Genomic DNA, 15,191 nt, shown 5'->3' with positions numbered 1-15,191 from the left:
ACAATCGGCGTACAGCTGCCATCGATATTCGTGCAGTATGTGACTTGCTCCGTCTTGTTGAAACCAGGCTGTGTTAAGAATCGGTGGAAATCTCTTTTGTTGTTCCACAACAAAGGTTTCAAGCACGGCTACGTAACGAGCCGACGTCACTGTAATCGCAAGACCGTTGTCATTCTCAAAAAAATAAGGGCCTATAACACCGTAAGATGACATAGCACACCACACGGTCGCTTTCTGGCTGTGCAACGGACGCTGGTGTAGCTGGGTAGGATTTTCTTGTGGCCGGTATCTGAAATTTTTCTTGTTAACAAATCCACCGAGGTGGAAATGCGCTTCGTCTGACATCCACAGTTCGTGAAAAAACTCTTCGTTATCATTTATCTTCTGAAGCGTTACATTACAGAATTGTGCTCGCTCAACTGCATCGTTCGGTTTCAGTTCCTGGATGATCTGCAACTTGTACGGATAGAATTGCAAGTCCTTCACTAACATTCTTCGAATGCTTGAACTATGCAATTGTAAAGATGCTGAGAGACGACGGATTGACCTATGTGGACTTCGTGTGACAGCATCTTGTAAAGCTTGAACATTCTGTGGTGTACGGACGGTTCGCTCACGGCCTGGAGGTTTCTTTTTCATCGCCGAACCGGTTTCCTCAAAATTATATTTCCATATTTTAATTGCACTTGCTGATGGAACACGGTCGTGCCGTCCCAGATTAAAATGACGGCGAAATTCTCTACGCGCTCCCACCACACTGTCATTGTTTTTGTAAAACGCTTTGATAGCAAATGCACATTGCGCACCGCTCCAAGGATCCATGACAACTAAATGGCAGGTTAGGTTAGAGAGGCTGGCGCCACTTATCAAATGGTACCAATTGCCCACGGCTACCAACACAACTTTCAAAATTTCCCGTTTCTTTGAATCATTCTGTATAAGGCCTCAGTCGTCATTTCATAGCTCCATAAATAAACAGTAATCAAGACTTAGTTTAAGAGCCTGAAACCATGTATTGGGCCGTATTGTATACAGACTCATCGCTGCTTTTTTTGCATTGATTACACATTTTATATTCTGGTAAAATACCAAAACGTTGAAACAAACTAACAATTAATTTTAAATCTTGAAAAAGCCATCAATTCAAACACATTCACAGGAAGATCTGTAATAATGCCGAATTGTAATTACTAAAATGTGACATTAATACTACAACTCGCTTGAATAACTATGATGTACTTTTGTAATTTAAAAAATAAATACCTCAAACAATGCAAATACAGTACCCGCCATACAACTGTGTAATCAGACAAGTATGAACATGCTTGCTAAGGTCTAATGTAATAACCATAACTGCACCAACCTCTTGGTAAGGACTATCTTAGACAGGAATGAACATGAACTTGGGTGGTTATAAATTTCGTTAATACAGTCTTCTACATTCTGACCTTGAAGGGGAAGATCCTGCCATGTGACTATTCCGGTCGCTATGCCACCTCCTCCTTACCTAGCCCAGATGGGCTTTACCAGAGGTCATCTTCTGAACCTACAGACTGAATAACACCTCTTAGTTAACAGTCTGTTCTCCATCAGGATGCCATCGATGTAAATCCCACGAATGATATTTCCATTGGTGTAAGAATACACTATCAATAAACACAAAACAAACTACAAAAATGAACAGAACTGAGTGAAAATAAAATATTTAAATTTTGAGCTGTAGCCCTACAACGCAATAAAACGAACATCACGAAATAACCAAACAAAAAAAAAACTACGGAGCGCCCATCTTGGCGATAAGAGAACGCCCAAGCAGTCCCTAACCACCCGGTTAACTTGAGCTCTCCATCCTACACGCCCACCGCAACTCGCTGAAGAACCAAATATTTCATGAAGTTCTCCACAACTGACCACTCGGCCCGGCTTTTCCAGTTAACATTCAAATTTAAAGAGGACCCAATATCTCCGAGCTGCCTCACTCCCTCTAATCGTCTTTCATCATACCGATGAAAGACGTATAAAATATGAAATGCATGATCTAATATTCCACACCACAGACAGACCCGAATCAGCCAGGCCGAAACGAACCAACCTAATCCTAAAAGCACCGTGGCCCGAAAGAAACTGAGTTATATACTTATTAAAGAGATACCCAAGACTCCTCACATCAGGAAAAAGGGCATGCATGTAACGCCCATCAGCCGTCTCATCCCACCTAGTCTGCCACAATTGCAATCCATCATTCTCAATTTCTCTAATTCTGGCAGAAATTAGTCGACCCAACTTCTTTGCGAAATAGCGTTGTTGACACTCAAGCGCAAGAACATCTATAATCTTTACTCCAGCAATTACCAGACAGCCTCACGAGAAATTGTACGGTAACTACCTGTCATTATTAACATTAAAAAGCGCTAGGCCCTCAACAAAATGTTCCTATAAGTTTTAAATTTTAGCCTACCCGCCTAAACAGGTGTGGTATACAACATATTGCTTAACACACACCCTTATAGAGGATACTCGTTTGGTACTCCCGATTAACTAAATGTCGAATACCAAAGAAGACACTACTGGCATTCTTTCGGACGTACTCTAAGTGATCGTTAAAACGAATATTTCGTCAAGGAGTACCCCGAGGTACTTCTGAAACAGAACATCTCGAATTCGACGGCCTGACATTGAAACACGGACCCGCCGCGTCACACCCAATGCCGGCCCTTCAGCAGCATCATCTTCGTTTTATCTGGGCTAAATGCCATCTTATGTTGACAGCCTCACAGCTCAAGTATCCTGTATGACCGAGAGATCAATCTCATTCGGCGAAAATCCTTTGAGCAGCAGCAGCCCATCATCGGCGTAAGCGACAACCGCATCAAACCCATAATAAGGGGCCCAGCACGTTGTACAAAGTAGAACGTCTTGATGCCCACAGTAGCTATGCATTATCTGCATTTCATTTTTGGTACACCCACGTCTCTGTAATTGAAATAAGCAGAAGTACACCACACAGATTGTTAGAAGTCCCAGATATGTCAAGGAAAATCCCCAAGACATACCAAAAACTACTATTCTTGACGATGTTTAAAATTCATAAAGCTGCACCTTCCATCCCCTTACCAGAATGAAAGCCATACCAATCCTCCATCAGTAACTATTGTCATGTCAACCTCTCATTAACACAGATATAGTATCTTCTCCAAGAATCAATAACCAGAAATAACGTAAGAGGCTGATATAAGGAACTAATAGTGGATCCTTGCTGTCACCCTTAAACAATTTAATTACTCCCTTTTTTCAACACATTTGAAAATAGCCTGAAAATATTTTACTTTAGTGAATATTCCCACACTAACATACAATGAATGAACAATGAGCTCCATCATTATTCCATCAAAGCCAGGAGCTTTACCTCTGCCAAAGCTACAGTTTACCTCATGTACCTCTGCCTCAGTAACTTCTAAACACAAAACATCCACCCAATGAGAAGCAACACTTTCGAACAAAATGATTTTAAGCAAAAGATCATCTAATAAAGTATTCAGGATCTCAGTTTTATCCGAGATTACTCCTTGTCTGGTCAAGACAGCAGACAGAAGAATGTTCTTCTGTTTATGCCCTAGTAGACAGTAAACAACATGGGTCTTTGCTACCTTGTTCCTGAGCCAAAAGAATGCAGTCACGTTTGGCCTGCCTTACCTTGTGATAACAACATCTGAGCTCCCTATACCTCAAAGCCAAATCTGCTCGCTACTCGGAATCACTCTCAGTTTGAGAGGACCTCCTTAAACAGAGAACAAATGACTTCAGCTCGATAACTTCCCATGTCCAACCCCTCCCGATCCAAACTGCAGGGAAGGGAACGTTCAATGACATCAATGAAAGCCACCGTTAACCAACCTGCCAGATCCTCAAGATCAAGACCATCCAAACCCCTGTCCGAAAGAATTGTGACAAACCTCCGCCAACTGACTTTCCTGTGCAGAAAACGCCCCTCCTGAACTGCAAAATTACACCTATAAAAAACATTCCGGCCACTAGTGACCTTGAAGACAATAAATTGATGGTCATTAGAGCAATCATCAACAACCTTCCCACCACAGACACATCTGGGAATGTATCTTCCAACCATAACATCAATATTGGTGCCGGCAAATTGGCTCCTACTGTCCACCATATGTTGGCAGCTCACCAGAAACATTAAAAACTTCTAGTCATATTGGACAGCAAAACCTTCAACCGCTTCACCCCTCTCAACAATATAATAACTATGCCACATAAGAGATTTAGCATTAACATCGGCACCAATAACAGAACTATGCTCTGGAAACTGAATTTTCCCCCAGACCTTAAGGTGATACTCAGCAGGGTCCCGATATTGTAAATAAGAACTTACAACATATAGATATAAGTTCTGAATATCAACTCTAATAACATGATGATTTAACTAGAGTGCTGTTGTGAGAAGACACAACTTATTTCTCTTCTGCGCAAAACAGCGAACATGCTGTCAGAATCACAATAAAAATCGCTGCCATCCTGCAAAACCCAGCAGGTCACCAGATGTAATAAACAGATCCCTGCAACAAACTACATTTATCTTACCATGCAATCTGAATAATATAAGCACTCTGTGCGTTCAACTGAACATATAGAGAATTAAAATACATCTCGACAACTCTTAAATATGATCCACACTCCTTGCTATCGAGAGATGTTTTTTTGATCTCTCCTCAACCTTTTACAATTTATACATGTTGGAGGATCAGCCCTGAATCAGTTCTCATGCTTATATCCCTCCTCACAGCAGTGGGCACAGATAGCAGGCAGATTACAGAACTTAGCCCTGTGACCATACAATAACACTTAAAACATAGACGTACTTAACTCTGCAAGAAGCAAAATCGATGAACAAAGAATTGCCAAAAGCAACAACTTTGGACGTATCAGGTGGACCACAGAAGTCTTTTATATATGCAGCAATAAATTGTGGGTATTGACAATTGACAGAACCAAATTCACTTAATTTTCTAATGATATTCAACTTAGCCAGGTTTAAAAGAAAAGTAAGTAGTTTCTCATTGTATTCTTCAATGAGCCCAATCAGAATGAAAGATTTCTGTACCTTTGGTATAATTACTTCAGACCGTAATTCTTGGGACCCAAATTACGGGGTTCCTACTTAAAATCTGTCACATTTGTTTTTATTTAGTTTCAAAATTCTTAATTTGTATTTAGTTTATGTGGATTTTATTCAGAATCAAAATCTTCACAAGTTTTGTTTAAAACTTTTATTTTTATTATCCCCCTTTAACAAAATTATTTTATGCAAAACATAAAATAGTGTTTTTAACACCAATCTTTTGTCTTTTTCCACACATTTCTCAGGCAATTTTTTTCAAATTTTCAGGTCAGATTTCATATAGCACCACTAAGTATGGGTATCTAGAATTACAGTCCAGCTTAATTTTACCAAAGGCTCAGAAATTTTAACAGCCTAGTCTCTAACAAAGCAATTCCAAACCTGTTTATAGGAATTTTCTTCTTAATTTTCACTAAACATTTCCTGAAAGTTTGTTACACTCTTCATGAATCACAATGTATATGAGCATAATTATTCACAGAGAAAGAAACTCTTGACTAGTACCTCAAGATGTTTTAATACAAAACCACAAAAAAGATAAACAAATTGTTAAAAATGGAAATTATTTATTTGTCAGAAAACGTACATAATCTCTAAACAGTAGGGAAGAATGTTTAGTACCCAAAGATAGAACAATTTGATTTCTTTTCAGAGAAATGAACAGCCATCTGAGTGTAAACTGAGGTTTTATTTTATCAATACCATTACTCCTCCAAAGAATTATGTAATATGAATTTATCTAACCTAACTGTTCACCTGATTCTGCTAGAGGGCTTAACAAAATCATCTTACACCAGCTTATTTCTCAGTAAATAATACCTTAAAACAACCCAGTAGTATAGAACCATCATATTTTAAAAGGATATAAATGAAAAGTTGAGTATATAAAATTAATAAATCTTGTACCTTCATTAAATCTGATGACATCCCACTTAAATTTTTGGAATGAATATTAAAAACTTTTCTTCAGATAAATACATTATTTCCACAGAGAAAAATGCAGCACTTTAAATATTGATGACCCATAAAACCTCCATTTTAATTCGTTGTTGGGACAGACAGGTAAGTGAAGTAGGCTGGCATCCAGCTTATAATTTCATATCTGTAAATGCAATTGGCATATAATTTCCCGGACTTGATAAGTCATGGCTGGAACATCCCAAGAATCTAAACCTTGTGGTTCATAAACCGAATATTTTGTCTCATGACGAGGGAGTAAAATCAATGCCTAGTAGTGGGATGACCATACCCTATTTAATAATTTTAATTTATTAAAAATTGCCAAAGAATCATAATAAAGCACTTTCTTGTAAGCTAAAGTATCATTACATGAACACAGTTCTGTTGCCTGGTTAAACAGAGGTAATAATGTTTTTTTATTTCAACCAGTTTTCCAGCTTGCTGCCAGATCTGGGTGTATGTATATAAGCAAATGCAATTACTACTACCGGCTTGCCAGGCCTGTAACTGCAAATGTATTGGTATACATGTAGTCCTCAACACTCATGTTGACCACTCCTGAGTTTGTGATTAATTGATGCCAAATTACCAAAGAACACCAGTATCCACTATTCAAATCCATATAAAAGCAACTGCCTTTACAAGGACACAACCTTAGAACTCTCACTTCAAAAATCAGATTTTGCGATTACAAGTTTAACTATTAGACAAACCTGGCGAGGTTTTAGGAATATTTTAGCATAAATTGCACATTTGTAAATATAAACATCAAGATTATATTGCTAGTTATTTGATTTGCATCAAATATGCAACAAAAAAAATCCATCATACATTTTTCATGTTTTAAAAAATTTGTTCATATTTCACATTAGAAAATATTTAACATTTTTCATAATTTCATTACATAAAAATGAAACTTTTTTAGTTTTTGGTACCCAATTCTCATCATTAACTTTTTCATATTTTTTTTTACATCGTACTATAAAAAGTAATTAATAAAAGTTAAACTATTGAAGATAAAGAATGTAACATGGATATTGCTCTACCTGACACCATTACCACTACTGTAAATTTACAGTTGGCATAATGAAAAAAAAATTAATTTGGGATTTTTTTTAAACTAAACCAATATTACTATATTTCTTAGGTTACCTTTGACCGATATTACAAATCTACAATTTCATTAATCTGACTACAAAATATAATTATTTCATGAGATTAACTTATATAAATCTCTTAAAAGAATAATTATAAGCATATGTGTATGTATATACAAGTAATAGCACGTTTTTACAAGCAATTTATGACAAGTATTACAATTTTATAAACTGTAAACGTACTATTGTTCATTCATATAAAATAATGTGTGCTGTATGAATGTAATGTAAAAGAATCAACACTTACAAGAATACTAACTTTCAGATTGTTTTGTTTCTTGCCAACTAGTTTCATCCTCTCTTAGAATATCTTGCTTTTAACTGCTTGTTAGTGATGTGCTGTTAAATATCAAATAGTCTGATTAAACTGTTGTTTCACTTCGATACAACTGTTTTTTTCCTGCCCAATAGAAATATGACATATCTAATATGTTAAATCACCAGACAGAGCTATCACCTCACTCTGCTGAACGTTAGTTAAATTAAACAAAAATAAATAAAGTGAATGCTTATCATTTGCTGAAAAAACGTCATTTGCCCAACAAACTATTGTTTTATGAATATTAAATACGTAGTAAGTTAACTGCTAAGATAGAACAGTTTTAAAAACCAAATAAATTTCATTTATGAAAATAATGTAATATTAAAGTGCAGAACAAAAGGGTCATAAAACTGTCAAATCTTGTGATAAAATGGTATATGATATTTGCTGAATCAACCAAAATAGCCTGCAGCCAATGCACTGAGAAAAATATTAAAATAAAACAGCTGTTTTTAAATACAAAAAACAAGCAGTTTAGCAATGTAATAGGAAAATGAGTAAAAAACGATAACAGATTCATCCTATTTTTTGCCCAAATAGTTTTTTTTTTATTAAATAGTTTATTTTCACTTGACAAAAACAACAGAAATGCCCACCTCTACTGCTTGTGTTCTTATACAGATTGTATCGTTGTTTTTCTGTTACATTGTAAAGAACTGTTTTATTTTCTATTTTGATTGGCTTCTAATATGTCTTGGGTTGGTTAAGTGAATGTGTGAGATAAAGTTTATTGATAACTTGTATAAAAATACAGCAAGGAGAATTACAAGGCGATAGTGTTCACTGAATGCCTGACTAACAAGACAGAGGAACTCCTTAATATTGTTTTAATTAGAATGTTCAAATCTAGGCCATTTTATGCATGTCTGTCTGCTGGGACCCAACTTTTAAGCAAAATTTCATACATTTTTTTATTTAGAGTTGCTCATTAAATTAGTTTTCTTAAAAATTAAATAAATTTTTAAGGAAATGTTGTTTAAAAAATTATTACCGTAGCTAAAAAAATGTTTATATCTCATCTAAAAATTAGAAATAAATTTTTGCTTTATATTATTAAAAAAATAAATTTATACACTTAAAACAAAAGAAATTTTTTTAAAATATTCACTTAGAACATAGAAATATATCCAAAAAAAATTACAATGAAACTGTAAACCGTAAAGTCTCGTAGATAACAAAATGATACTGATATCAAAAAAGGCGAGACTACATTTCAATAATCAAAATCTGTTATTAATTTAGAATCTTTTATAAAAAAATACATGTTAAATATATAGATAAAAAAAATGTTTAAGCGTTCCGTATAGAAAGCAAAAAATAGAAAAATTTAATACAAAATTCTTACCGGCCTGATTTCATTTATTAAACACTCATATAATTAGCAAGGGTAGTAAAAGGTATTACCACAATTTTAGTTATATTTGACAATTATAAATTTTCTATCACAAATTTATCATCTATCAGCATTTATATTACACGTTGTCTTATTAATGATGTCAACACTTTTCGTCAATTACATATTTGTTTTGAAAGTAATTTTCACTTTATATTTCATTACGACTCATATTTTCTTTATAGTATTCAACATTAAGAAAATTCAGTTTTTTCATTGAATGTTTTAATGCAATATTCTTACTAAAGGATATAAATAGTAAAACAATCAAGTAAATGTGTTTTGCATTACTTTCTTTCATATTCTGATCTTAATTTTAGCAACAGATGTATTGATTATTTATTTACCTAGTCTTACTTCGTTAATTACCATATTTTTTATGTATAAAAACACAATTTAGTGTAGTTTCTTTGAAGTTCTGAATGTTATGATAAAAAAAAAGTCATATGTAATATATATCACATTTATAGAAATAATACAATTTTTATGATTATTCGTTGTTTAATAAATGAAATTGGGCTGATAAAAGTTTTGTAACAAATCTTTCTATTTTTTACTTATTATATGGAACACTTAAGCGTGTTTTATTATCTATTGTCTATTATTTAAGATGTATCTTTTTTAACAAAATTCTAAATTAATTACAGATTTTGATAATAGAAATGTAGTCTCTCATCTCTTTTGATATCAGTATCATTTTGTTATCTACGAGACACTTAACATAAGGTTTACAATTTCATTGTAAACCTCAATTGTAAATGTGGCTCTGTTTAAGGATGCGCACCTAGTTGTGGAAAAATCAGTCACCAAGGAAAGCCCACAGGGTTCCATTCTTGGTCCCTTGCTGTGGAGCCTGGTATTCGATGGATTTCTGGAATTGACATTCCCAGAAGGGATCATCACAGCCCAGGCTTTCGCCAATGACCGTCTCCTGTTAGTTTGTGGTAATTCACGACCACAGGTGGCTTTGTCAACCACAGAGGGCTGGATGGACATGCAAAATTTAAAGATTTCTGTGCCCAAGACAAAGTGTATGCTTTTCAAGGGTGTAGCCAAATTATTGTAGTCGTAACCCCCATATTAAGTATAAAGGTTGTGCAATCAGCCATACCTAGGTGTTTTGTTTGATGAAAAGTTGCTGTTTGGCAACTACATTAGGCAAGTAGTGGCAGACGCCATCTCTGTAATGTACAAGCTTAGGAGGATTATGCACAGTCAGGCCATCATTTCTACATGGTGTACTGAGGATTCTTCGAACATATAACCTTCTTATGCTGCATTTGTTTGGGCACATAGGTTGAAAAGAAATCAAACACCAAGGAGTGCCCAGTGCACTCGATGGAAGCATGGCATGCCACGACTAAGGGTAGGGTATATAGATTTATATAGAACTTGGAAGATGGTATGCCTCTAGTTCATCTTTAAGGATAACGGGAGCCCCAAGTGCTCTCCAACCACACGAATTTGAACCAATATTTTTGTTTCAGTTCTACCTGGCGGCTGATGAGCTTTGCATCTGTGGGGAGGTTCAGTCAAACGAACACATGATGTTCAACTGTCCAGTTTTGAAGGGGGGGGGGCCAGAACTCGGAAGTCAAGGGGAAAATTGACCACTCATAAGTGGCGAGTCAATGTGGTGTAAGCTGCATTGTCAAACCACGTGGGAATTCCTTGATGCCGTTACTTTGTTCAACTAGGATCAGTATTTTAAGGGATATACGACTCCTACCGCTTGCTGTAGGAAGCTACCCTCAACAAATGGCTGGCCAATGGTAAAATACAGCTCCAACCGCTGCAATATAGTGGACAGGTACTTGCTGGCATTCAGTGAAATAAGCGTGGCAAGAAATTGTTGCCCTTGAAATAAAATTTTATTTATTGACAAGTCATATATTTTGGTATGTAGATAGGGTGTGCCTACCTATTTTATTAATATATGACAAGTGGGACACACAAACAAGTGGTGTAGGGCACCACACTTATTCCACTCCAACAGTTAGGTTAAGGTCTAGAAGCTAATTAGGAAACTGGTCACTAAACCGTTTTGAGACAAACCAATTAGTAGTTGAATTTTTATTGTTTTTCTCAATTCTTTAAAAACAGTATTTTTTACTTTTTCATATTTCTTTCACTATAAAGGTATGTTAGTTTATTTTCATATTATTATGTAATTAAAATAACATTATATGAGGTCTGTTCAGAAAATAACTGAACATTATTAATTACACGTCAACAGAGATATTTAGTGACAAGAGGTTGGCAACACTACATTCCACACAACCTTCTCTTTAACCATATGTTCTTGGATCGTTACATCTTTAGTTTTCGTGTTATTGTTATTTGAGTGCAACGTGTTAGTAATGATTTTTCAGGAGCAACAATAAAACGTAAAATTTTGAGTGAAAATGTGGTAAACTTTCACAGAATCATTTCAACTTTTGAAACAAGCTTACAGAGATGATGTTCTGGGTCGTATGCAAGGTTATGAATGGTTTTAATGATTTAAGAGTGGTCATCAGTCAATCAAAGATGACACTATCAGGTAGGCCTCTGATTTCAACTGATGATCTTGCGTTCCGAAAATCAACCATCTGGTGCGTGTAAATCACTAATTGAATGTCAGTGAACTTGCTGAAGAGATCAACATCTCAACTGGATTTGACTGAAAAATTGAACATGCATCGATTTGAAGCAAAGTTTGTTCCTCGTTTGATAACTGAACAGCATCAAGCGGACATTTGTCAGGAACTTCTTGAACAAGCCAATGACGATGAAACATTCATGCAAAGGATCATAACAGGAGACGAAAGCTGGGTTTATGGCTACAACATCAAGACAAAAGTTCAATCATCAAAAAATTGCACATTACAATAATCACTAACACTTAAACACGTGGCACTCAACAGTAACATGAAAACTAAACGAGATATAAACAATCCAAGAACATGTGGTTACACAGAGCTTAGCTTATGCAAACACAATTCTGCCAACCACCATTAACTAAATATCTCCAGTGGCACGTAATTAAAAATGTTAGATTATTTTCTGAATAGACATCATACAACAAATAAATGTGTACATCATGTTTTAATTTTCTCAGCAATTATTAGTTAGAAATGTTTAATGATTAAAAAAATTACGATATACAAGGTGCGACAATAAAGTAATGAGACTGATTTTTCTTTGCAAGATGTGGCAACCCTGCAGCTTGCGTAGGCACACCATCTTTGACCTTGGTCTATAAGCTACTTCTAGTCCAAGCGGCAACTGCTCAGTCGTGAGTTGTGCTGTAATAAGTGAATACGTGTTTGTCTCTCATCACAGAAATGAAACCGCAAAATAGTGCGCAACAGTATGCCATTTTTTTTTGCGTTAAATCGGGTGAAAACGCGACAACTTACGGTAAGCTTCAGAAGGCTTTTGGAGAGGAGGTTATGTCAAGAGCTCAAGTTTTTCGGTGGCATAAAATTTTTAGTGAAGGCAGAACGAATGTTGAAGATGAAGACCGCAGTGGACGACCGTCAACCTCACAGACAGATGTCAAATTGACCAGGGTGCGTGAAATCGTACAATCTGATCGAAGATTATCCATGAAAATGATTGCAGAACTCCAAATCGATCGAGAAACGGTTTGTCTAATATTAACTGAAGATCTTGGTGCGAGAAAGATTTGTGCAAAGATGGTCCCCAAAAATCTCACACAACAGCGTGAACACAGAAAAATGTGTTAGAACAAACAGAAATCAATCCAGATTTGTTGAGCCGTGTTATCACTGGTGATGAAGGTTGGCTTTTTCAATACGATCCAGAGACAAAACGCCAAAGTTCGCAATGGTGCTCAAAGGGATCACCCAGACCAAAAAAAGCTCGCATGTCAAAGTCAAAATTGAAGTGCATGCTTGTGTGCTTCTTCGATTACAGGGAATTGTTCATAAAGAGTGGGTGCCTCCTGGACAAACAGTTAACCAATATTGCTACAAAGAAATTTTAGAAAGACTTCGTAAACGAGTTCTTCGTGTCCGTGCCAACATTGCTGATAATTGGATTCTGCATCACAATAATGCGCCATCCCATACTTTTTTTTTTTTTTTTTTTTTTTTTTTTTTTTTTCTTAAACACCCCCAACATCCCCGGCCTCCGCCGTTAGGCTATGCGCAGGAATGTCGGAGTGTCGTGGCAGTCGACTGCCCCCCTGTCTTGCCTTTTCTTTGGCGTCCCATCGGGGTCCTCTCAGTTTCATCAGGATGCAGCAGCCCTCCCTTCTGGACGACCACTACATCCCTCCACTTAGAGGCCACCCTTCCCGTCCCTACACTAGGTTGCCGGCTACGCATTGCGCGAAGCCGGCAAACCGCCGCGTCCCCCTCTCACACCTGAGGGTCCCAAATGCATCATCGGAGCACCCCAACTGACCTTCATTCTTGCATATGAAGGAGCCAAAGCGTCCTCTGCATCCAGGCTGCCTCCCTGGCCCTGCACGGCGACCACGATTCGCCCCCTGTATTTTATTTATTTATTTATTTTTCCTCCCTTCAGTTGCAGCACATCACGTTGGCGTCTGAACTTATTCCTCCTTCCGCAATCCGCGGGCACGTTCGCTGTGAGTGCCCTCGTAACCGTTAGAAGGAACACAATCAATAAAATAAAATAATACCACAATCATACAATACAAGGAAAATACATAATAAATGAAACCCACTTCATGTTGTCTCTTCGGCGATGTCACCTCTAGCCGTGGCCCTCCTGCACACGGTCGAAGCGATCGTGCTTGTCATCTCGAGCCGGCCGTAGAGTACCAACCACAGTGACAATGGAGACAATGAATTCACAATACCATACAACACAAAAATAATATATATAGTAGAAGAAACACACAGTATACTTGCTAGGGACATTGCTGCTTACCCGCGCCTAGAAGTCTTCTCCCCACTCTCTTCCATGTACCTCCTTCGTCTTCAGGATGCTAGCCACCATGCTCTGTACCGCATCCCATTCTCTCTTCCCTTTCAGCATGTGAGCTACAGTTGTTTCTGGAGTGAGGCCATCTGTGCCATGCCTACGCCGGACCACAGCCCACCTTTCGCACTCGTAAAAGGTGTGCTCCGGCGTGTCATCCTGACCGCAGTAGAAGCACCTCGGTGTCCGTCTTCTCTTGAACCGATGTAGGTAGACCCCGAACTCCCCGTGTCCAGACAGGAACTGCGTGAGGAAGTAATCTACCTCCCCATGCCTCCGCCTGACCCACGGTCCCAAGTCCGGGATCAGTCTCCTGGTCCATGCCCCAGCCGTAGCCGTTCTCCACATCTCCTGCCAGTTGACCATCAGCTGCCTCCCGGCTTCCGCCTTCGGCGTTCCTTCGTATGTGGAGACCAGCTGCGTGGCCCGCAGCTCGATGGGAGGCACCCCTGCGATGACTGCCACTGCGCATCCAGATACGGTGCGGTACGCCGATGTTATGCGAATCGCCGCTCTTCTGGTAAGGGAGGCTAGCATCCGTACGTTCTTCTTTCTCGAAAGTGCGTCCTTCCAGGCCGGGCGCCATCCCATACTGCTCTATCAGTACAGCAATTTTTAACCTCAAAACAAATTTCAGTACTATTACAGCCACCTTATTCACCAGATATCGCTCCGTGCGACTTTTCTATTTCCAAGAGTCAAAATGGCGGTCAAGGGACACCATTTTCAAACAACACAAGAGGTCCAAAAAGCTGTGACGAGAGTCTTGGAGGATATTACAGAAGATGAGTTCCAGAAATAATACCATCAATGGCAGAAGCGCTGGAATAAGTGTGTGCAATCAGAGGGGAACTACTTTTAAGGAGACAACACTAAACATGACTAAAACGGTAAGCAACATTTTTTTCACATCAGTCTCATTACTTTATTGTCGCACCTCGTATGTACATTTTTAATATCAGCACATTTCTACGAAAAATATGCACTAAACTAATGAAAAGCTATGAATGAAAAATAACATGGATCCATCAATACAATCAATGGTGGCAAACAGTAAAGTAGTTATTTTATATTCTATGACTGAATACGCTTTTTTCAAACTATTAGGTTCTTTTAGAAAGAAAAGTGTCCTCATGTTACTTACTACTAATAGCATGTAAAAAAAATTTGGCACCAGAGTAGATATTTTCTTCATAAAGACAGCACAGCAGTTTTCCTCTTAACGTATTACTTTATGTAAAAAAAAAGGAAAAATGAAAATTGTTC

Source organism: Lycorma delicatula, chromosome 13 (genome assembly GCF_047948215.1).
Source record: "Lycorma delicatula isolate Av1 chromosome 13, ASM4794821v1, whole genome shotgun sequence".
NCBI classification, from domain to species: Eukaryota; Metazoa; Arthropoda; class Insecta; order Hemiptera; family Fulgoridae; genus Lycorma; species Lycorma delicatula.
Note: the sequence above shows the minus strand (reverse complement) of the source record.